This window comes from Terrapene carolina, unplaced genomic scaffold (assembly GCF_002925995.2).
Source record: "Terrapene carolina triunguis isolate 2854851 unplaced genomic scaffold, T_m_triunguis-2.0 Scaffold102, whole genome shotgun sequence".
NCBI classification, from domain to species: domain Eukaryota; kingdom Metazoa; phylum Chordata; order Testudines; family Emydidae; genus Terrapene; species Terrapene triunguis.
This window is the reverse complement of record NW_020664453.1, coordinates 299,322-308,867: the sequence shown is the minus strand read 5'-3', so window position 1 is coordinate 308,867 and position 9,546 is coordinate 299,322.

Here is a 9,546-nt window from a genome sequence, read left to right as displayed (position 1 = left end):
TTGGAGCTTTTTCTTACATAGGGACCTATTAGCCCCCACCCCATCCCGATTTTTCACACTTGCTATCTGGTCACCCTACACCTGAGTAACATAGTACTAGGCTTGGGAGGATTTGATTTTTCCATCAGTAAATGTTGATTTCACCAGACACACATGAACCAACCAAAAACATATTTCCATTGATTAAACACACACACACACACAAACAAATTTACAGAGAAGCAACGTAAGACAACTGCTGCTTGAGAACTTAGTAGCGTTTGATTGACGGCTCTTTACTTTGTTCGTGTGACAAGCCACGGGGACAGTTTGTGTTTCAAAGCGTTCCCTTTTTTGAATCCCAACTGCCACTGCCATGACATAATTCTCGCCTCACACCCCCGCGCCCCAGGAAAATGTAACCGCCCAAATAAAACGCTGACAGAGACACGTCATCCGCCAGTGATGCAGCCTGGAGCCCGGCCTGGCCGGCAGCCCGGCGCAGACACAGGCTCGGATCCCCACCAGGCGCGGGGGCCCCCACCCCAAGGCCCAGCCCCGCGGACACGTCACGGTCTGGCCGGGACGGAGCGGCGGGCACAGGCCGGAGGGTGGAGATCCGGCCCCGCTCCCCGCTGAGGGGGCGGCTCGCTCGGGCCCGGCTGGGCGCCGCAGCCGGGGGCAGCGGAGGAGCGCCCCGTACTCACCGCCTCAGGAAGTGGAGCTGGGGCCTTCGTGGAGACCCCGCCCCACATCCCCCTGGCTCCGCCTTCGACTGGGAAGGCGCCACTACAACGAAGCCGGCTGCTCGCGTAGCCCCGCCTTATCGGCTGTCGTTTTGCTGTTAGCCCCGCCCACTCCGCTGTAGCCCCGCCCCTGGCCTGAAAGCTCCGCCCCACCCCTTGTTCCTCCTGGGGGAGGTTCCATTCGTGTGTCTGCCCCCCCCCATTTTCTACCTAGGTCAAGCGATTCAGAGGGACCCCCCCTCCCCTACAGTCGGGGAGCACCTGCTGCCCTGCCCCCACTGTATTGGAGGGAGGGGCTGGGCAAAGGGAGGGCACACCAGGGGAGTCCAGAGCAGAGAGCTGTGATACCCTCCAACCCCACACCTCCTTCCCTGCAGCCAGGCTCTGTGTCTGCCTGGGCCGTGCACCTGCTCATCCCCAGGGCTGCCATCCACTGGGCCTCCTCATCTCCCTCATTGCAACTCCAGGGGGGGCCTGTGCACTCTGCCCCCGGGCCTAGCCCCTCACCCCCACACCTGGCTACTGCACCCCCAGGCTCTCCCCTGGTGCCTCCTTCATCGTCACTCTCCCTGACTGCACACACACACACCCCCAACGCCCCAAGCAGAGGGATTTGGTGAGCCGGGGAGGGTTTATGGGGAGGGTTGCCAGTTTTGGTTGGACATATTCCTAGAGGTTTCTTCACATGACATAATCTTTAATTAAAGATTAATCTTTAATTCCTGGAGACTCCAGGCCAATCATAGAGGGTTGGCAACCCTATTTGTGGGGGAAGGGGATGGAGGAGAGGAGGGACATGGTGGATGGGAGGGGTCTCATGGGAGCAGGGGGATGAAGGAGAGGAGGGATGTGGCGGGAGAGGGTGGAAGAAGGATGTGGTGGGGGTGTCTCACAGGGGATGGTGGTTAGGAGGGATGCGGCAGATGGGGGTCTCGCAGGGGAGGGGTGTGGAGGAGAGGAGGGATGCGGAGCAGGGGGGGCCTCATGGGGGAGGGGGATTGTGGCAAGAGGGAGGGTGGAGTGGAGGAGAGGAGGGACTCCCCAGGCAGTCGCGGACAGTGGGGACCTTGGGGAAGGGGCAGAGCAGGGACAGGAAGAGGTGGAGCGCAGGCGGGGCCACCACAGCCAAGCATCTCGTGGCAGGTCGGCAGAGGCTGCACGGGGGAGGCTTAGCCTCTCCTGGACTATTATACACGCCGCCCATGCCCAAAGTGCAGTTTCCTGCCACCTAGGAAGCACGTTTTAACATGTAGATACCAACAACACCCAAACCTCCTCTGCCTAAGGAACTGGGGATGTGACCTGAAAGGCAGGTCCTGCAGGTGCCTTGCCATCTAAATGGGTGCAAGTGGAAGGTATGTCATAATGACAGGGTCAGTGCCTACTGCATGGCAGCTCATGTGGACAGACATGAGGCCTTTGTGTGGAAACAAAGGGCTTGTCCCTGGGAAAGGTGTGAAAGCCCTGCTCTTGGTCCCACTACCTCCCTGACAGAGCTGCAAGTACTTTGCAATCACCCTGCTCACTACATGCCATAAATTTCATTTTAGGATGTTTTTTTTTCTTCAAGCATCTACTGAGACTTTTTTGATTCCCTGAGCTGCCCCCTCATCCCTGACCCTCCCCTCTTCACTACCAACCTCAAGGCCATGTTGCTGTGACAATTCTCCCTCCCAGCAAGACCAGAAGCATGTAGCTTCTGGGGGGTTGCTGTAGTCAGCAGTCTCCTCATGTCTGTCCAGGCCAGGACTTCCTGTAGTGACACTAGTCAGCCTGGTTGCTAGAAAGCCAGGAAGAATGAAATGGTCTTCTCTGTGTCCAACAGATTCAATAAAGAATTTCCTTTATAATCAATACTATCAAATTCTGTCTACTCTACCACAGGGGACACAAGGGTATGAAATTGCCACTCATCAGGCAGGGCTTGGTTGTTGGGCTGTTTTGTTTTGTTTTTTGTTTTTTGATTGTCAGCTCCATTCCTGAAACCAACCTGGGGAATTGTTGCCGATTGACACAAGTCTTTACCTGCACCCAAAGGCTGAGCATGCCCCAGTTAGTCAAGGAGCAAAAAAACTGAGCCTCAAACTTGCATATCAGTGTGCAATATCTTCTGGAACTATTTATCTGCTTTATATTTCCTAGACTCATTCTATTTCCCTGCCTTTCTTGCTCTCCTCATCTAGCTCAGGCCTCCTCTCTGTCCCGCAACACACATAAAAGAGTTTTTTACTTTACATCACCTAGCCTCTCAAACAAATTTTCTCCATCTTTTCATGTCACTGACTTTCCACCTTATTTCAAATCTCAACTGATATCATATATTTTCTCCTTTCCATATTTCTTACCCTCTCCTCTGCTATTTGTCTCTCTGACTGTATCATTGAACTGTGTCTGGCATATGGGGTGTAGGAATGGCACAAATAAGGGTCTGATCCTGCATGTTTGGCTCATCTAAAGCTGTTAAAGTAGGTGTTTGGAGTGTACAAAAAATACTAGATTGGGCCTTAAAGTCCTATTATGCTCTCTGCGTTTCTAAAAATGTCCATGAATGGCATTCCTACTCATTAAAATTCCAAAGCAGACAAGCAGCGAATATAGCACAGATAATTACAGGATATCTCTATCATATACCAATACTAAATGTCTCCTTATGTGAAAATCTGGCATATATAGTTGCACAATTGGATATGTATTAAGTGCTGGTTTTCTCTAAATAGACAGCTAGATCAACAGCCATTATAGTCATTTATACAGTAGTTGCTCTTGAATTTTAATGAACATACATGCAACTTTTATCTGAGGACCTCAAAGAGTTTTAAAAGGTTGGGTAAATATTATCCCCATTTTACAGGTGGAGGAACTGAGGTTAAGACCCAAATTCTGGCCCCAGCACGTACAATTCACCCCTGTGAAGAAGGACAGCATGAAGGCTACGCACCAGATGACTCCCAATTAAGCCCTGTTTTTTTGTAATAACTGGCATATAGGCTTTATGCTGGCTCTCTGCACAGGAGTGAAATTCACCTAGCCTAGGAAGCTGGGTTGTATGTCAGGAGTGCCCCAGCTCATGGAGCTGCTCCCCATCTGTTGTTTTTTCAGGGATGGAATCTTTTCTGAAGCACCTATTATCCCTGTACATGGTGGAGTGGAAATTCCCAACCGATCCTCATAAAAAGCAGTTCCCATACCCTTTTCTTGTCCCCAAATCCTTTTTGCAGGTCAGTGCGGAGGAGGGGGTGGAGGGAGGTCTTGGAGCAAAACTTCATGATTTACACAGGATATCCACTTCCCACTGCTTATGATCTCCAAATCCTGCCCCTATGCACCAGAATCACAGGCTCCATTCTAAGCAGGATAGGGCAAGTGACTTGTCCTCAGGCAAAATTGGGACTAGACCTGATTCCAATTCATTAGCTCAAACCACTAGAAACCTGCCTCCCTTGTGCGATTTACTGTGTTACCCTGTTGCCAGGCAGTAGCTGAATAGGGTCATTGCAGATCAGTTTCCTGTTTGAAGCAGAAATTGGCAATGTGGAGTCAGGTATTTTTCTAGTATGATTTATTTACAAAATGTACACACATTCTATTTTCTTGAACAGAAGTGGTAACAGACCACAAAAATCCCTTTTGCAGAAACCTCACACAAGGCACCACTTCCCTGTCCCTAAAAATGTTTTGGACCTCTGTCTCTCTGGGCTCTCACAAAACAAACATTCTCACTTCCTGACCCAAACCCTGAGTTTTACACCTGGGAAACATAACTCAAAGCTTCTCCTCTGTGGCCACAGGCTTTCAAAGGTGAGCCTGAGGTTCTACACAAAGGAATCTCACAGCATTAAAAGCCAGACAAAAGAGAATGCTTTAATTAACCCACACAATCATCTTAATATGGATTCAGGTGCTTGGCAAGCCATTAGCACCTTTTGATATAAATATTAAAATCTGAAAACAGATTTGTGGGTTCCAGGCCTGCAAACACTTAGGACTTGTCTATATAGATTATACTGGAATAACTTTCCTAAGGTGTGTGAATTTAAACCACTATACCAATATAACTCCACATGTGGACTCTCTTATTCCAGAATAAGAGCACCTTTTTTCAGTTTAATTTATGCTGCTTTGGAAGGGGTTTATTGGTTTCATTATACCAGTATAGTCATACCGGTAGAACTGGTTACATTTTCCATTGTAGACAAGCCCTTATTTACATGAGTAACTTTGTTCATGTGAGTAGTCACATTGAATTCAATGGCACTGCTCACGTGCATAAAATGACTCATATCATATTTGCAAATTGGGGCTCCTTTGATGCACTGAGTCTCTGTTTCATCACGTCTTGTTGTCTTTTTGCATGGAAGGAAAATTGGGTGGGAGAATGAGGAACAGCATTACAACATTTGCACTTATTTTTCTTACCAATCCCTTCATTGTGTGCAATTTATTTTATTTTCTATCCTATCTATAAAATATCAAATGCAATAAAAAAACAACCTACCTGAAAACAGACTTTAAAAAACAGATAATTTTCTGCATTTCCAGCAGGAGGGATTCTCTAACGTTTATATCAAAACTTTTCCCTTCCCCATATTTTTCACCTTCACAAGTCAAGGGGTGTCATTTATAATGTACAATGATCAGGTTCATATAAATTACTTAACTGTAGAAATTTTTTCTGTTTTTATCATAATCAGTAAAATACTTAGCATTTATAAAGAAATTTTCATTTCTCACAGGACATCATAAAAATAAGTAACATATTAGTCAGAGGGGATGGTTTAGTGATCCAAGTATTGGAGTGATCCACTCCCCATTCCCTGGCACCAGGGTTCAAATTCTAGCAGGTTCAGTGAAGCCCTACATCCTTCTGAAAGTGAGTTTCATACCACTTAGGGTATGTCTTCACTGCACAGCTAACCCAGGTGTTTCGCGCCCAGGTCTGAACACATGGGTTAGCCTAGCCTAGGTGAGAGCATCCCCATAGCAAAGCCCTGCCTGGGTTACTGCGTCATCATTGTTTCTGCACTAACTCCTGTGTGTCTGGAGGCATATCTCATGGTTCTTTGTGCTGAAACACTCTAAGATTATTTCCCAGTCAGTTGTGTCAACTGCAGAAGAACTTGCCTTTTCTTTGGAGGAAATTTGTGGGAAGGGTAGCTGAGGATTATAAATGCTTAAGTGATTTTGTCTGCATCCTCATTGCTGCAAAGTGGATGGGTTCCAGCATGAGTTAAAATGGAGCCTGGTCTGTAACCTGTGCCCCCATGCCAAGTAAACTAGTCCAAGCTTAAAGCACTTCCCAACCCAGGTCAGAGGGTTTTTCTGTGTGGCTAGTAGGTGGGGTTGGGCTAAAACTCGAGTAATAACCCGGTTTTACTGTGCAGTGAAGACATAACCTTCCAGTCATTTGGTCAAGACTTTAGAAATGGAAGTCCTGTGTATTTCTTGTGGACATTAAAGCTCCCATGGCACTTTTCATAGGTGTAAAGATTTCCCAACATATCCTCTCCTGACACACTTGTGCAATTTATTGTACACCAGCTGCCATCCTGGCTGTTATCCTCTAATGAAGAGATGGGTGTATTTCAGTGGTGTTGTTAGATATTTAGTTGGTTTATTATTTATTATTCTATATTAGTTATTAATAATTCATTATTAGCTGAGTCTTCTATTTGGGAAAGAAGAAAGTAAAATCAAAATCCCTGGAGTTAATATAAAGATGAATTTTGTTACAGAGCTCCATCCACCCAAAATAGCTGGATTCCAAAAAGTATTCCTTGTAAAAGGTGTCATATAATTTAATATCATACTTTTGTTTCCATCATATCTGTAGGGAGATACTTTGAGAGATCCATGACTTATGGGTAAGGCTACAATTTAGTCATGGAATCCGTGCATTCCAGTGACCTCCGTGACTTCAGCCTGCAGTGATCGGGAACTGCAGGGTCCCCTGCCACCTGCAGGGGTACGGAGCTGCGGGCTACCTCCGCCACCTCTGGTGGCCCCCAGAGCTCCAAACCGCCGTGGGCGGCAGGGTACCCCGCAGCTCCCGGACGCTGTGGGCGGTGGGGGAACCCCTGAGCTGCCAGTGGTGGGGGAACCACACAGCTCCCGGCCACTGCGGGGGAACCCCTGAGCTCCCAGTGGCCATGGGCCCCCGGAGCTGCGGGTGTCATGGGTACCCCACAGCTCATGCCCCCGGGGGGTGGCAAGGACACTCCCCGCCACCATGGCCACAGGAGAATCCCTGAGCTCCTGGCTGCCTTGGGCCCCTGGAACTGCGAGCTGGGTGTACCCCACAGCTCCCCGCTGACACGGGAGGCGGGGGCACCCCACAGCTTCTGGCCCCCATGGGTAGTGGGGGACCCCCAAGCTGCAGGTGTGGGGACCTGCAGATCCTCATTTTGTCACGGATAGTTTTAGTAAAAGTCACGGACAGGTCACGAGCAAAAGCTCATGATCTGTCCGTGACTTTTACTAAAACTATCCGTGACAAAATCTTAGCCTTATATATGAAGTGAGGTGAGGTAAAGTAAGTATGATGAAGTCCAGCATTGAATGTTGCTTACAGGCAACTTAGCACAAATCATCAGACAGCTGAATATCCAGATCTGATGATCACTGTATATTAAGAGCCAAATCCTCAGATGGTGTAAATCGATGTATCTCTAATGACATCAAAATGGTGTTATGCCAATTTATACCAGCTGAAGATCTGGAATGTTTTTATTCTCCAGTTTCTGATTCTTGCTTGTAGTGTATAGATCGTTTTCAAAATAACTGAGTTGGTTATTAAGAATTTTTCAGTGGAACTAGTAACCATCTTAACATCCCTTATACACTAAGGTCCATAAAATGCATAATATATTTGCAAGCATTGAAAGGAAGGAGAGATGGGTAATTTCAAATCCCGGGTGCACTGGAGTCTTCATTCAAATAAGTCTTCTATCAGAACTGATCCAATTACCTTCCAGTAGTTCTACATCGCTCCTCTGGGGGCAACTAGATCAGCAAAAATGTGGAGATTTCTCATTTCAAGTCTTGTGGGGACAGACATTTATTTCAAATAAAATGTGTCTAAGAAATAATGGGTGCAAATGTCACCAGTTCTGTAGGGTCCCTATATAAAATGTCTGTGGTAGATTACAAATTCATTCTTGTTCAATCTTTCATTTAGATAATAGCGATACATCTCTCCACAATTGTTTCTGTGGTACTGAAGTGTGCTGGAGTAAGACTGCATGATTGCTAGCTCCCCAGGGAGAGAGAGGACCTTCATGAAAATGAGATGTGGATCTTGTCAAACTATTCAGCGTGTGCAAAATTTTATCTAGATAAACCATGGTATGAGAAATTCTGCTTGGGCTGGCAAATAATAACTGTAAAAATTGGGGAAGTTGAGTTTTCCTGCTCTGATAGGCATTTGTAATGACTCAAGATTAATTTTTGCATAAAAAAAAGGTAATTGCAATAGTTAAAGATTTATAAAAACCCTGAGGCAGATCAGTGGGAATGCTTTGAAAAGGATAATTATACCTGCATGAGGATTATCAGTTTAATAGCATTAACCAGGAGACAAGGAGTAAGGGCCAATTTTGTTAGTTTTTTACTTATCCTATGAAGAAGTGGTTTAAATACCTAAGTGATGTAAATTATTTTGTTTTAATCAGTATAAATTCCTGAGTATTAAATACTTTATGGAGGGCACATACCTCTTTATTTACTACTATTATAAAATACATCGAGGTGTATTAGTGCTATATCTCACATGTAATGAGATAAGGGGGAAGATTCTCAAAGGGTGTCCTGTCTGTATATTGCATCACATTGTAGGCTTAATTTGGCCATAAACCCAGTTTAAATAGCTCAGAGGAGATCACCTCAGGGCCAGTCTTCAGTGCCTCACAGTTTAGACTACAGAGGTGTGAATAGCCGCTCACAACAAAGTGCTGCGCTGTAACGCCCCCGTGTAAATAGGGTGACCAGACGCTGTCCTGATATTTGCTTCTTTGTCCCGCGTCGCGACTAGGGTGACCAGACAGCACATGTGAAAAATCAGGACGGGGGTGGGGGGTAATAGGAGCCTATATAAGAAAAAGACCCAAAAATGGGGACTGTCCCTATAAAATTGGGACATCTGGTCACCCTAGTCGCAACCAATGTTTGGTCGGGACACTGGACAAACAAGAAATTTTGCCCTCCCGGAGGGACTCTCGCCCCATCCCCGCCCCGGCTCCACCTTCTCCTTCCCCCATTGGCTCCCTCCCCAAATCCCCACCCTGGCCCCGCTTCTTGCCCAACCACACCACAGGTGCATGGCAGTGCAAGCCTGGGTGGGGGTGGCGGCGCCTGGGTCCTGGATCCAGTGAGTCAGCTCTGGCACCCCGGCACCGGGCGGCGCGTCGCGCCAGGAAGGAGCCGCAGCCCCGAGGGAGAGGCGCGGGGCTCCCAGGCAGCAGCGGGGATTTGGCCCATGCCCACGCGCCGCCCACCCGGCCCCTGCCCGCTCCGCGCTGCCCCGGCCCGGACCCACCGCTTGCCGCATGGGCCGGGGGCGGGAGGCTCCGCGGGAAGGGCAGCGCCCCCGGCCGGGGCCTGCTAATGCCCCCGGCCCCTTTGAAACTTTTTTTTTTTTTTTGGTAACAATTAGGCAAGTTTAATATTGCTATGTTACTTTAGTATATGCACAAATAGTACATAAAATGAAACTTTTTTGTATGGTTACTAAGGTAATGACAACCTTGTGACACTGCTTGTCTGGTCTTTTTGCACAATTCTTCTGAGCCATTATCAGATAAGCTTTTGTGCCTTATGTCAGGTCAGA